Source organism: Lepisma saccharinum, chromosome 29 (assembly GCF_977018435.1).
Source record: "Lepisma saccharinum chromosome 29, izLepSacc3.1, whole genome shotgun sequence".
NCBI lineage: Eukaryota > Metazoa > Arthropoda > Insecta > Zygentoma > Lepismatidae > Lepisma > Lepisma saccharinum.
This window is the reverse complement of record NC_139257.1, coordinates 13,558,544-13,574,038: the sequence shown is the minus strand read 5'-3', so window position 1 is coordinate 13,574,038 and position 15,495 is coordinate 13,558,544. Positions and strand designations below refer to the sequence as shown.

Genomic DNA, 15,495 nt, shown 5'->3' with positions numbered 1-15,495 from the left:
CTTTCAACTTCAACGTATTATTATTCACACCTCGTAACTTTAGTGTATTGAATTATGTTCGCCTATGAGTAAACAAGTTTTTGAAAGACTTGTTATTGAACAGCGTAACTGTAGATCCAGTATCTAGTTCACATTGTACAGTTCGCTTATCAATACACAGATCAATTATGCACGGTTCCGCTGACACAAGAATATTAGTGCCATCTACAACTTGTGTTTTTGGCTTGAAACTAATGCTCCTTGCTCTTGAACGAGTGAGCTTAGCATCTTCTACTTTTGCATTTTCTGTGTTCGATGAAATAGTGCAAGTACTATCTGAGAATCACTAACTTCAAGGTACAATAAAGACAAACCATTAAATTCATTATGTATGCTTTGTTCACCAACAATAGCGTCTAAAGGTTTAAATTCGACTTAGAAGTTTGATCTGAGGTAATTGTCTTACTCGTAAGTTCATAGTTCTTTTTCCTAAACTTGCCTTTTACATGCCAATGACTTTTCTTTTTGCAAAATGAACATATCGAATATTTTGCTGGACAATGTCCAAGATCATGTCTTCTAAAACATCTATCACATTCTCCGATGCTTTTATAACTACTATCCTGAGGATTAACGAAGTCCTTTTTCTGTGCTTGCGACGACTGGAAACCTGGTTTAAATTTCTGTGTCCCAGCAAATGCAACTAGATTAGGACTACATTCCTTTTCACGACGTGAAAACATTTGTGTTTCTCGTTCAATTAATTCCATTCGAAGCACAACATCTTGACATTTTCTGGAGTCAATGTAGGTTCAGACAGTAATTTCTTTCTAATGGCGTTAGACGTAACGCCTACAATTATATGCTCTACAATGGCTTCCTGTAAGTACAGGCCAAAACTACATTTAAGTGCTTGTTGCTTAACACGTACCATGAATTGTGTTTCATTCTCACCACTTTCTTGTATGCATTGCTTGAACTTAAAACGTTCCACATATTTGTTTATAAGCTGGCCATAATGTTTAAGCAGATTGTCCTTGAGGGTTGAATACGTTTGCCGTTCGACTGGTTCAGGTGCAAGGATAGTCTTCAGCACTTTGAAAGTTTCAGACCCTATAACTACAATCAGTAAGGGTACCTTCCTGGCTTCATTAACATCATGAGCCAAACAAGACTGTTCAAACCTTGTTAAATAATCTTGTATTTCTTCCGAATCTGGCCGGAACTCAGAGAATAAATTCAAACCGAACATAATCATAATTGTGGTCAACTAAATATCACAATATTGTAGACACAATCCGTATCACACTGATTTAAACTTTGTTCTTGTACAATTATTGTAATCTACGCCGTACACACAATTTGTATCGCACTGATTTGAATTTGCCCTTGTACAATTATTGTAAAAAATACACAAACCGTGTAATCTTGGTTCTTACCGTAGAAATTGATCAAGCCGACACAATTTCTCCTTGCATAAACCTATGCAGGAATAATGATCGTCGCGTACTCTTCGTGACGTCTTCATCCATACTTGTTCTTGCGAAGAATCACCAAGAATATCCTGTACGACTGCGCCATAGATGTAAGCCTTGTTGTGTGTTTGTGATTTCTTATCTATACATGCACAAGACATACAAACACGTAGGCTCAAATTAAACAATATAACTTTAATACATGGAAGCCATGCCCGTACATCTTACACACGGTTACTATGACAGCCAATCAATAACATGCTATAAAATACAAATTCTTCTTCTTCCTCTTATCATGCGTCTATCAGTATAGTAAACGTAAATATGTTTTAAGTATGTTTATTTGGGGACCTCTCAATTCCTTGTTTTTAAAAGCATTTCTTGCCACTTTTATTGTTGCATCCGAAAGCTGCGCACAGAGGCATAGCTTCTTATTTATTATCTACTCGCAGTGTCACTGAAATGTACAGAAAGTATGCACTATAAACGAACATTCCACGCTCAAATCCCTACTTCCACCACTGGATCAGCTGTAACAGTGCAACATTCCAAGATGGCGGTTTTACCTCACCCCCTTCCCCTCGCCCAGAAAACAAGCTTGCTCTCTCTCTATTCCCTTCTATACTCTAAGGACCTCGCGGACGTTATGGAATCACGTGTACCGCAATCACTGCTCTTTCTGGTTGGGCACTGCACATGGCGAGTACTCTGGGTAAGGCAAACCTCCACTCAAAAGTTCCTGGTAGCGAGTTTTCCGGCAGCTCAGTGTGGGACAAGCTGTACAGGCTGCTGTGTTTCTTATCGCGTTGGATTTGGTCGCTTCCCCGCTCCCCAATTCCCTTGCCAGCATGTAGAGCGCCCGCCGTAAGACTGGACAACAGCTATAGTCCTGGCATTGGCGTTTTTGTGAATATCCCTTCATTAATTTAATTTAATGAAAATTCACCCTCAACCTCGCAATTAGCCAAAAGTGGAAGAAAATCTACGCAAATAAATCTTCATTGTCAGGTTGCAGGCTGACTGAACCTGGAACGAAGATACGCTCAAAGTTTTCTGTGTTGATTGAAACTCCGCCGGGAGCCAAACGTCGCTCTTGAAGAAAACGTATTATTACCTTTCCCCTACCAACGAAACAAAGCAAGTAAATGACGGTACGTACAAAGTAATTAAGTAATAAGTGAAGAAAAACCTCCACCCACCAAATCATTTGAAAAACACTTAAACAGATCCCTTATGCCATATAATGTTCAGTTTGAAACTGTTTGCCATAGTCAAGTTTAACTTGAACGTGTTAGCTGCAGTGATGTGCGTCTACGCGTAAACAACGATAGTCTACATTCTACAAACTATTTTATACACGTAGATTACGTAATATATGTAAACAACATGGCGAAAAGTGATAACTTAGCAAAGGGCGCGGTGGAATTAAAAAAAAATTATACTGGGTATTAGTTGTGTGAAGAAAACTTTTCATACTCTTTCTTCCAAATTTGAACAATTTCTCACCTAGGAAGAAACGTGATATAGGAAATGTTCTAGTGTTTTATGGGAAAAAGACCAATCTTGCTTCACGACTGCCACCTGTTGTTGTTTTTTGCATACTATTTATCTACTTTCATAGTTGATGATAGAAAGGAAGAGACATTTTGTTATAAATAGGATTCCTTTCATTTCGTTAGGAACCAATACAGTTGAAAATGTCACTTTCCTTTCATGAAACCCTTGAAAATTAATTTTAATGCACTTTAGATTGTCAACGTAGTCTATGTAAACTACAACCCAATGTAATCTAGTCACATTTGGGTTATTAACAATGATGTTTAAAGGCAAACAAACCAAACAAAACTTACCTTAATATGGTATGTAGCCACCCCGGACCTTCACACAAACTTTACAATTATTTTCCATGCTTTCAATGAGGTGATCAACCATCGCAGATGAGAGCAATGGCCATTCCTCAATTAGGGCAGTTTCCATATCTCTGAGACTGGCTGGAGGAGGTAAACGTGCAGAGATAGCACGCCCGAGGGCATCCGAAAGATTTTCAATAGGATTAAGGTCGGGGGAATACGCCGGCCACGAGAAAGACCTCACTTTCCAGGTACTTGTCAACGATGTTGGCTCGATGGGGACGGGCATTATCGTCCATAAGGAGGAAATCAGGACCAACTGCTGCAGCGTAGAGTCTCATAATGGGGTCTAGGACTTCATCCCGATACCGCGCAGCCGTCACAGAACCGCCTTTAAGGATGTGCAGCTCCGTGCGATATCTCATTGAAATTCCAACCCACACCATGACGCTGCCACCTCTGAATGCGTTATGCTCGATGGCGTTCTTGACCTGATTGCGTGTGCGTAGTTATATCCAGACCCTTACACGCTTATCATCTGATTCCACGGCAATCTGGACTCGTCCGTGAACAGGACGTTGCACCAATCTGAGACAGTCCAATTGACATGTTGACGACACCACTTTAATCTTGCCCCTCTGGCTTGGACGGTTAGTGTAAAACAAACACGTGGTACCGGGCGTACAATCCCTTCATGTGGAGACTTCGGCGCACAGTACTGGCAGATATTGTCTTACCAAGTGCCGCTGCAACCATGGATGTAACAGTTGTGGAGGTCGCTCGTCGATTCCGCTTGGCTTCTATAGCAATATATCGATCATCAGAGGGGGCGGTAACCCTTGGACAACCGGGCACAGGTCTCTGGACAACTGTTTGACTTGTTTGGAATTTTTTTCATAATTGAGAAATTAGTGAATGATCAACGCCAAAGATAATAGCGACATCTTTGATTGACTGTCCTGCTCCAATGCGTCAGACAGCACGCAAGCGCTCACTATGTCATTCTCCTTCGTTCAGCCATAGAAACGTACTTCGTATCAGCTTTTAAATGCACCTTAAACCCATCAGAATGCTACCGTCTTCAACGAAAGTGTGATGATTCTTGCACGAAATCCTCGCTTTTATGCTATTTCAAGAGCACAGATTAAGCACCTAGGTACAGATGATTCACTCGCTACTTACAAAAAGGAAGCTACACATAAAAACTGACATCTACATCCGCAGCGATTTTCAGCCACTCAAATTCAAATACGCTTTCGAAAAGTTGCATTGCGTGCTCAACTTTTGGAAGGCATTGTATATGTGTGGCAAAATGAGGAGCATCAAGCTCCGTTTTCTTGTTCGAGTAAATATAATGGCCAGAAGTTTGTTTTAAGTCGACTTTACACAGATAGGCTAATCGGGACTGAATCTACAGTTTGAAGTGGGATGTGTATTCGTACATGCGTCACAGAGTATCGAACCCGGACCCCTGTATTACAAGGTGACGCCGATACTACAACACCATCTGGCAATGTAGTATCTTAAGTGATTAAGTGCTTAAGTCTACGAACATATGGAGCGTTTTAACAATTTGAAATGTGTGGGTATCAACCATCGATAATAAATACGGACATTGCTAACCAGTAGGTAAAGGAAGGAGGCGGTAGGGAGTACGTAGATTTATATCCGAATTGGGGAAGGTTCGTAATTTTACTTGCCCCAAGTCTTTGAAATTATATTATTGGCATGGATATCAGGAACCAAGAACACCAACACAATTACTTTTCCATTCACGTAACGGGAAACATGCCACGTGGCAAACAACTCTTGATTGTTTCCTCTATATTAAAAGCGTCTAACACCATCCGTGTCGGGATCTTAATAGGGGGTGATATTAGCTCATAGCTACTCGCTTATGCTGTAATCTTTATATGCGGAGGTACCTAGGTAAAACTTAATCTATACAATTCTTAAATGAATGGCAAAACACACATTTTAAGTTAAATGACCTTAAAACTGCATCAACACGTTAGACAGAAAAGTAATATTACCTGTCTCGTTCTCGGAGAGATGATCAATAATAGTTCCAAATTTAATTATCACACACACACACTTCCATATGTCTCTAAAACTGTCTCTTAACTTCTCTGTACTCCTCCCTCCCTCCCTCTCTCTCTCTCTCTGTCTCCCTTCTTACAATTTCCCCAAACGAATATTCCCTTTCCAAGCTAAAAACCGACTGTCTTCACTTCCCCGAACAACTTTCAAACCAGCGTCCACTTTCCAAACTCCAGACCGACTGTCTTGTTCAAGATTGAACTTGCATGCTCTCAAATACAGACTCCTCCTACTTCCTTTCTCCTCCCTCCATTTCCTCTCCCCTATAGCTAGAAATGCATTCTGCTGAAGTAACGCATTCTTTTTGTATTTCCTGCCTTCTACAAATGTAAGTGTAACTCGAGACTGAGAGGAGAGGTACACTACGAAAGCTAAATGAACCCAGTGGTTACAATTTCAAATGATGCCGAGAAAAACATTCGATTGGGGACAGTGTGTCCCAAAACCAGGGGGTGCAAGATGCCAAAACTGGGGGGCAAAGACAGTATATTTACTTTTGTGGATAAGATTTAGCATAGTGGGGGAGCAAAAGTGGCGAAAAATAGGAGGGGCAATTGCCCCCTCTAACCTTCGCCGCTGATTGGAGATGTTTCTTGGTCCAAAGGTAGAGAAGAACATTTTTCTGTAACGGCTGTCATGGTTATCATCAAAGGCGAAACTTGTGGGGGCTAGAGAGGGGGTACTTGCCCCCTTAAAACTTTTCAGGTTTATTAAAATTTATAAGTTAATTGTACTTTTGTTAACCTCCTGGGACCCGAGAAGCAAAGATTGCTTTTATTTTCGTTCTCGCATGGAAGAAAATTTCTCTCATAAACTTTATTCCATATATTGAACAAAATGTTAGGCTCCATCGTTCTACAAGAAAGCGTGCCGTAAATTTTCGTGATAGTCAAGCGATGGGTTTTTCATTTTTGCAATTACAACATTTTCAAATGTAATACAGGGGGCTGTAAGGGTAAATTTGGAACCAAAATTGCCAAAAATTTCGCGTTGGCAAAAACTTTTAGAAGGGTATTAAGACAATTTTGGGGGAGGGAGGTATTGGGTGTATGTGAATAAATCACGGGTATACACACAGGAGGGGCTGGAATTGTAAAGTGGGTTCTTGCTCCCCCCTAACCCAGCCCTTTGTCATATTTTCCCTGCCTTTTGCCCTTTTTTATGAATACTGTGCCAAGAGAGGGGTTATGACCCCCACCAGTCCCTCCTCTTGTGCGTCACTGCACAAGTGTAATTTTGGAAATGCTCATGTCTTTGCATTGCATTATGGAATTTACTGAAGTAATAGGGCCTGCATCGTTCCATGTTCGAACAAAATGATTTATTAATAACATTGATACTGCATAACCACACAATAGGTAACATAGTTGCCTTGTAACAAAGGGGCCCCGGATTCCATACTCGGTCGAGTGGTTCGGATCCCACTTTAAACTGTAGGTCGAGTGCCAATTACCGTTTCTGTGCAGAAAGTCACTCAAACAAATTCAAACATATTGTTTTTTTTTTTAACTGAGACACTTTTAACTGCTTATGAAAACTTACCCGTTTTCTTACTTGTTTTGCTTATGCATAGTTCAGGACACGGTCTCTCATACCTGTAATTCACCACCTCCAACTTTTCGGTAGAATGAAAGATGATTCCTAATCGAGTCTTTACCTGCACCACTCCAAATCGATGGTTCGTCTCGTTTGTCAGCCCTGGTGGTTATTTTCAAGACCATGCTTTAACACAAAACAGGAAAAACAAAACACAAAGGAACAGAATAAGACAGGACGATGGCTACAGTAAGGAAAACACGTACCCGCAGCTCCCACGCTTCCAAATGCGCTCTCTTCCTCACCCTGTTTGCAGTGTTATATACCCTCTATATTTTGGAGTTACTGACCGCATGACGGATATGTCCAAGTATTAGCTGGTGATTTTGTATCTTATAAATACCATACGACCGGTACTCGTTGACTAACTTCATAAGCTAATTTGTTCATTACTATTAAGTTTCACACGTGAAAAATCGTACCGAGTTATAAGTGGTGCTACGGATGCATATAAAATTCTGGTAGTTAGCAACACTTCTGGCCAGCGTGGATTAGATGTTTCCAACACCCATGCCAAAGACGAAGCCGTCCGGGGGTCGCTTGCCGTCCATCTTTTTTTCGTGAAGGAGAAAGGACAGTGACCAAGAGCACAAGTCACTCCAAATTAGTGGAGAAGGCAAGCAACCCTCTTCCTTCTTACGCGGATCAGCTGTGCTGCGTTACCGAGCCTCGTGAGGGACATTGAAAAGTCTGCAGATGTAAATATGTTAAAGTAGATAAATTCCATTCCGATGTGTTTAAAGGCATTGAAAAACATTAAGATATCAATATTGTTTATTTAAAAAACAACACAAGCGGCGCTTGCACCACCTTCCTTTACCGCATGTTTCTGTTTGTCATAGGTATTTGGAGGTAACACAGGTCGCATCCTATTGTACATTTCACTGCTGTTGTTTGTTTGAATTGGTATATTTTGCTTCGCTTTTCTGCCACCTTTGGGTAATCGCGAAGATGAGGTTGAAATTTATGAGCACTCACAAAAAACTTCCATGCTCAGGCCGGTATTCTAACCCGGAACTCTTGGCGTCTGCTAACCACTCCGCCACGGATGTTGGCACTGCTCTTTGTCATCGAGAGAGGTAGAGAGAGAGAGAGAGAGAGAGAGAGAGAGAGAGAGAGAGAGAGAGAGAGAGAGAGAGAGAGAGAGAGAGAGAGAGAGAGAGAGAGAGAGATTTCCATTAACTTATTTTGAAGAATTCAATATAATATACAGGTTTATATGCGTTCCATAAGACCTCAACAAACGCGTATTGCAAGAAAAGCATATTTTGCGAAAATAAATACAATCTGAATTTCATTGTGAGTATGTGAAATGGAAACGAAGTAGGTGCTAAAAAAATTAATACGGTGTGTGGTTACCCTCAACTGCCACATAAGCCTCTAATCTATGTTCGATGCTTGTTGAGAGCCCGTACGAGTAGCCTGTGGATGCTTATTTCTATTGCTAGACCTACTACAACGCATATTACTAGCTGGGGCATCAAGAAGTTTTGTCTGTTGAGGTATAATTTGTTTAATAATGGATATATTGAAACAATAAACATACATATAGTTTGCTAGTAGTGTCCCATACTCAGAATTACCCTTACACATAGTTCCCATCACGTTCGATGCATTTGAGCGAGCGTTTTACCCAGGCCTCAAACAAAGTTTGGAAAAATTCCACAGAACACTCCCTGTCCCACTGTTCAGAGCTGTTTTAACATCCTGTAAGTTCCAGAATAGCATGTCACGAAGCACAGATTTAACACAGACTTTATGGTATCCCAAACTCTGAATCATTGCGTGTGTTGACCCATAGCACATGTGCACTGTGTCAGAAATTTCCTGGATGGTGATTTGTCTATCCGCTAGAACGAGCTCATCAACCCTGTGGCGGTTGTTGATGACCTGCAACTCCTTGTCTTGTCCACACTTTCGATTTCTCTCATTTTGAACTTAACTACTTAAGTCTGGCATAAGATTCGAGGACCTACAGGAGAATAGAACAGCTCTGAACGTTGAGGACAGGGAGTGTTCTGTGGAATATTTCCAAACTTTATTTCAGGCCGGGGTAAAACGCTCTCTCGAAATGCATCGAACGTGATGGGAACTATGTGTAAGGGTAATTCTGAGTAAAGGACACTACAGGCAAACTATATGTACGTTCATTGTTTCAATCTTTCCATTATTAAACAAATTATACCTCAACAGGCAACATTTTTTGATGTCCCCTCGTACTATACTGTTATACACCTAGAAATGCAAATTGAATTATGAGTTAAAGAACAAATCATTGAATCACAAAAATATTCACTCGTCAGTAAACGATGAACCAAATCTAAATCGTGCATGTTATTTTTCTTATGAGGTATTGGTGAGATACTAATGCCTCTATAAGAATAAAAATTAGTTAGGAGTCTTTTTTTTAACCTTCTACAATGTGGTGTGAATGATGTTTAACATTTCGCTTATAAATCTCCTCTGTTTTGTCTTTTATATATTTCAGGTTGAAATTTTGCAAAACTCCTCTACAGACATTCAAAGTAAAACACATGATATTGAGAATAGCATCAATACTCTAGGTAATGTACATTTTAAATATTCCTATTCAAATTAAAAACTAAAATTATCTATGAATGACAGAATTATTGAATAAAATATTCTGTAAGAAACACGATATTTTATTACAGTGTCTTCACTTGATTTATGGAATAGCAAATCATTTGGGCATAACATCAATCCGCTACATTTATCGCTACATCAAGTAAAAATTTCTGATTATATCAGAGAATGCAATGCTATAATGTTTTTCTGGCTTCTCTTCTACATAAATTTTACAGTTAGACAACAATTTCTAATATGATCAAGAGGAAGTATATTTAATCAACACTAGCTACAGATAACACATTTCATTAAAATCGTTATCATTGTTAAAGTATTACTGTTCATATAAATCTACCTATCAGTCGTGATTATGTGTCACAAATGAATTACATGCGTAGAAAAAATATTTGAAATCTTACGAAATCACAAGAGAAAAATTATAGGCTGATTTATATTTAACTTTTGCTCTGCGTTTATTTCTTTATTACGGACCACTTACAATTAAGAGTATATAATTTTAATTAATAGCTGTAAAGTTGTCCTCCATCATAAGTATAATTATAAAATCTTTTGAAATATTCAAGAATAATCCACCCAATTTTACCTTCATGCTTTTTGTAATTAGGGAAATTATGTATCTGGGTCAGAAATAACTCAACACAGAGTGTACGTTACATATTATTTTCGATTATCAAATTAAGTTCTTGTAGTGTGTACAGTGTTGTTTATTTTCTGGAGTAGTTATGTAGAGGTTATATCAAGGACTAGCGCACTTTCTATGTGGCCTCTCACCACTTCTTGTAGTACGCTCGCATGCGTGACCTTCGTGCACGTTGTGGGCGTAATCATGTTATAGATGTGGTTCTTCAATGATCTTAATGACTTTGCAAATGTCTGTATGTTGTATTGGATTAAGGATAACATGTGTATAAATTCGCTTATTTGAAAAGCTTAGAAAGTAACTTTTTGTGTGTACATGCTCTAATATTGTACAAATATTCAACATATTATTGTCAATTTTCATAATTATAAACTGGGTAAACATTGTCCGTCTCAAAATAGTTAGATATTTCATATAAACGAATTGAAAAGCTACACTATATTAGAAAAGCAGTATTTACGTCAATTGTCATTTTCAAATTTTTAAACGTAATTTCATAATAATTGTTTTCCGTCATTTCGTGCGCTCACCGACGTGGTTCACTTATTTGGAAAGTTTTGAACTTAACGTTATGTGTGTACGAGTTCAAATATGGTACTAATATTCAAAATATTATTGTATGTTTTCTTAATAATAATCTGAGTAAGTAAAAACCGTTTCAAGATAGTTGGTTGTATGTTTAATGTAAACTAATGCAATAGGGACACTAAATTGGAAAAGCAATATTTTACGTTCTTTTGTCACTTTCACATTTTGAAATCTAATTAAAAAATAAATGATTTTTTATCGTCATTCCCCTCAAATTTCTCGGATTTGAACCAATAAATGACCGAATATGTAAATTAAGAATAAAAGGAAAATTCAACAATATGACCTTTATATGCACCAACCGAAGACACAAACAAAGAAGATATTGAACATTTCTATAGTGAACTGTCAGATGTATGTGACAGAGTACCAAAACATGATGCATTAATTCTACTGGGGGATTTTAATGCAAGAATAGGTAATGAATCCAGCAGCAGTGGAGTATCAGGCAGATTTTCCCTACACAAAGAAACAAGTGACAATGGAGAAAGGCTGACACAACTAGCACAATTACAAAACCTTGATATCAGTAGCACCAGATTTAAGCAGAAAAAAATCCACAAAGGGACTTGGAAAATACCCGGTGAACAACGATGTAATCAAATTGATCATGTACTGATCAATAAGAGGAGAGCTACATTAATAATTGATGTCAAAACATATAGAGGACCTAGTTGTGATACGGATCACTATCTTGTTAGAACTAAAATAAGACAAAGGATTAGCATGGTTAATGATGGAATATACAAGAAAACTAAGAAATGGAACATAGAAAAATTGAAGAAATCTTCTATACAAAATACATACAGACAAGAAATACAAACAAAACTCGATGAAGCAGGAGAAGAAGATGATGTAGAAGTCGAGTGGGATAATTTAAGAAACATCATAGATAGTACTGCTAATCAGGTTTTAGGAACCAAAGCATATGAAAAAAATGAAGATTGGTATGATGAAGAATGTAAAAAGGCGGTTAAAGCAAAAAATGAAGCTAGAAATAGTTGTCTTAATAGAACTACAAGATCAAATAGAGAAAAATATGAAAATCTGAAAAAGCGTGCTAAGAAAATGTGTAGAGAAAAGAAACGCCAAGCAGTAAAAACACAAATAGAAATGTTACAAGAACTAAACACCAAAAAAGAATATAGAAAATTCTATCGAACCCAGAAAGTTATAACACAACAGTATAAACCAAGAACTAGAAACTTAAAATCCAAAGATGGTCAAATCCTAACTGAACAAGCAGAAATAATGAATAGATGGAAAGAACACTTCCAGGGAGTTCAGCACAACCAGGATTTAGAAGTGCCCTACTGGAATACGATGAATCAGCAGGATAATGAAAACATATTAGTTGATGCACCAACATACGAAGAAGTTGAGACAGTAATTAAAAACTTTTAAAAAATGAAAGCACCAGGAAATGACAATATGAACAGTGAACTTATACAAGCAGCTGGAAAAGAAATGTATCGTAGAATACATAAACTTATAATTAATATATGGAATCGAGAACAAATGCCAAATGATTGGAACATAGCACTGGTGTGCCCTATACTTAAGAAAGGAGATAAAACAGTCTGTGAAAATTATAGAGGCATATCACTACTAAATAACCTATATAAAATACTTGCAGCAATAATTAACATCAGACTAACTGATTATGCCGAAGATATTATAGGACAGTATCAAAGTGGATTTAGGAATAACAGAAGTACTACAGATAACATCCTGATGATGCGTTTGATATTCGAGAAATGCTATGAATATGATATAGATTTGCATGTTTTGTTTATTGATTTCAAACAAGCCTTCGACTCAATATATAGACCAACAATATTACAAAGATTACAAGAAATTGGAATACCAAATAAATTAGTAAGATCAATCCGAATGACAATTCAAAACAATAGAGCCTCAGTTAAAATTGAAAATGCAAGATCGGACTTTTTCGATGTCATGACAGGAGTCCGCCAAGGAGATCCTCTTTCAGCAACATTATTTAATTTAGTTTTGGACTCGGTGATTAAAAAATTAGATGTGAGAGGAGACATCAGTACTAGACTAAAACAAGTCACAGCATATGCTGACGATGTAGCTATTGTAGCAAGAACTAAGAAAGCTCTTTCAGAAACGTTTATAAGTCTAGTAGAGGAAGCTGCAAGAGTAGGACTCCAAGTCAATGAAAAGAAAACTAAATACATGAATATTAATAGAATGAACATGAATAATAACAGATCAATATTAATAAATAATTACTCCTTTGAATGTGTTAGTAACTTTACATACCTTGGATCTACACTTAATGAAAACAATAAAATAGAATCTGAAATAGACGAAAGAATAAAGAAAGGTAATAAGGCCTATTATGCAAATGTATCCCTGCTAAAATCGAAACTTCTGAAACGAAATACAAAAATGAAGATATATCTTACTATGATAAGACCAGTGGTCACATATGCTGCTGAAACCTGGACCCTAACACAGAAGGATAGAAACAAATTAAGTATATTTGAGAGACAAATTTTAAGGAAGATCTTTGGCCCGGTACAGATAGAATATGACGTATGGAGAATAAGAAATAATGTGGAACTAGAAAAATTAATCAATGGTGCAGAAATTATACGATATATCAAAAGTCAAAGAATTAAGTGGTTAGGCCACATACAAAGAATGGATAACATGAGAACTATAAAACGTATACTAGAATGGAAACCTATGGGAAGGCGACCAATTGGAAGACCTAGGATGAGATGGATTGAAGATGTATGCGAAGATTTAAAGATTCTCAAAGTTAGAAATTGGAAAGAAATGGCAAAGAAGAGGAAAGATTGGAATGATTTGTCTGAGAAAGCTAAAACCCACAAAGGGTTGTGATGCTAATGGAAAAAGTGTACGAGCTCAAATATGGTACTAATATTCAAAATATTATTGTATGTTTTCTTAATAATAATCTGAGTAAGTAAAAACCGTTTCAAGATAGTTGGTTGTATGTTTAATGTAAACTAATGCAATAGGGACACTAAATTGGAAAAGCAATATTTTACGTTCTTTTGTCACTTTCACATTTTGAAATGTAATTAAAAAATAAATGATTTTTTATCGTCATTCCCCTCAAATTTCTATACCTTGCTTCTGTAATAAATTCTGATGTTCATATTTTGAAATTCGAAATGTCTAGTATAAATCACTTGCAGTAATTTTCTGGGTGTCAATAAACTTTCTTTAAGTTCCATAGCAACATCCGTTTCCATGGTCAACAACAAGCACGGCAAACTCTGAAGAATTGTTTGTTATTATACCTCTAAACATTTAGTTAAAACAAGCACGATGTAGATATTTTCGCATTGAGTATACTAATATCTTATCTATCTAATTGTATCTGAACTGAATCTTCTTCTGATGCACCTTTTCAAAACCAGAAGTTGATTCATCTATTATTGATCTGTGGGAAATAATGTAGCTGGACAATTAAGAATTGAAGGAAACAATGTGTCCTACAAAAATGCCTGTGGCAACGGGTTGCTAAGGAAATGAAAAAGGGCATTTTCACAATTAAAAAAAAGGCCAAGTGAGCGATTTCTTCATTTTCTCGGCCTTTTGGGACGGGGTTCGTAATCTAGCATTTTTTTGCCCCAGGGCTTCCTTCGTGGAGAACATTTATTTCGGTCAGTGAGTGAGTGAGTGGTGGGATTGGGGCTATATATGTGCAGGGTGTAACATCAATATATGTCAATACTTGGGGGACATATTCCTCACATGGAGACGATGAAATAATGTTATATGAACATGGGTCCGGAAATGCGTCATTGAGGCGTCAGAGCGCATTTTCGAAAACGCTGCACACTGTGTATGAGGCGAAAGCGGTGTAGTGTGGAATGTCGAAAAGGCTATCAGATGCCACATACCCCACATCTGAACTGGCGGGAAGCATAGTGAGATACATTGGCGTTGACCCCTGGTGAAATTCGGGGGGGGGGGGGGGATAGTGTAGTAGTGTTCTGTGAATGGTTTCGCCGTTAACGTGCAAACCCTGACTTTAGTGCAACTGTGCTGTTTACCGATGAGACCTCCTTAAAACGTGACCAGATTGTGAATTTCCACAATCACCACTTATGGGACAACGCAAATCCGCACGCGATTGTGCAATCACATCATCATCGTCGGTTTGCCGTCAATGTGTCGGCTGGCCTTGTGGGTCATTGCTTGGTGGGGCCCTATGTGCTCCCCCCAGTCTTAACGGACGGACATACAAAGCGTTCTTACGGGACACCTTACCTGTGCTATTGGAACAAGTGCCACTCGATATACGACGACACACGTACTTCATGCACGATGGAGCTCCTGCACATTTCCGTGTGAATGTTCGTCGGTTTCTGCATCGACATTTCCCTGGTAGGTGGATCGGTAGGGGTGGACCCATTGCGTGGCCCCCACGCTCTCCTGACCTCAACCCACTAGACTATCATTTGTGGTAGCATTTAAAGGGTGTTGTGTGTGCAACACCGGTGCACGATGCTGAGAGTCTTCGTGTCCGTATTCTGGACGGATCCAGATACGATACGGAATTCTCCAGGGATTCATCCAGCGCATCTTGGAGTGTATGCAACGGCGGGTTGTTGCATGTCTTTGTGCACATGGCGGACATTTTGAGTATTCC

At 38.2% G+C, this 15,495-nt stretch overlaps 1 protein-coding gene across 1 annotated transcript in view; it reads left to right on the top strand.

The window, feature by feature from the left end:
* Positions 1 to 15,495, top strand: part of LOC145981343 (microfibril-associated glycoprotein 4-like) — an 86,414-nt gene that overhangs the window by 13,557 nt on the left and 57,362 nt on the right. The window contains exon 2 of the mRNA XM_083114566.1: positions 9,489 to 9,564. The gene's annotated coding sequence lies outside the window, so the exon portion shown is untranslated. The remainder of the gene's footprint in view (positions 1 to 9,488; positions 9,565 to 15,495) is intronic.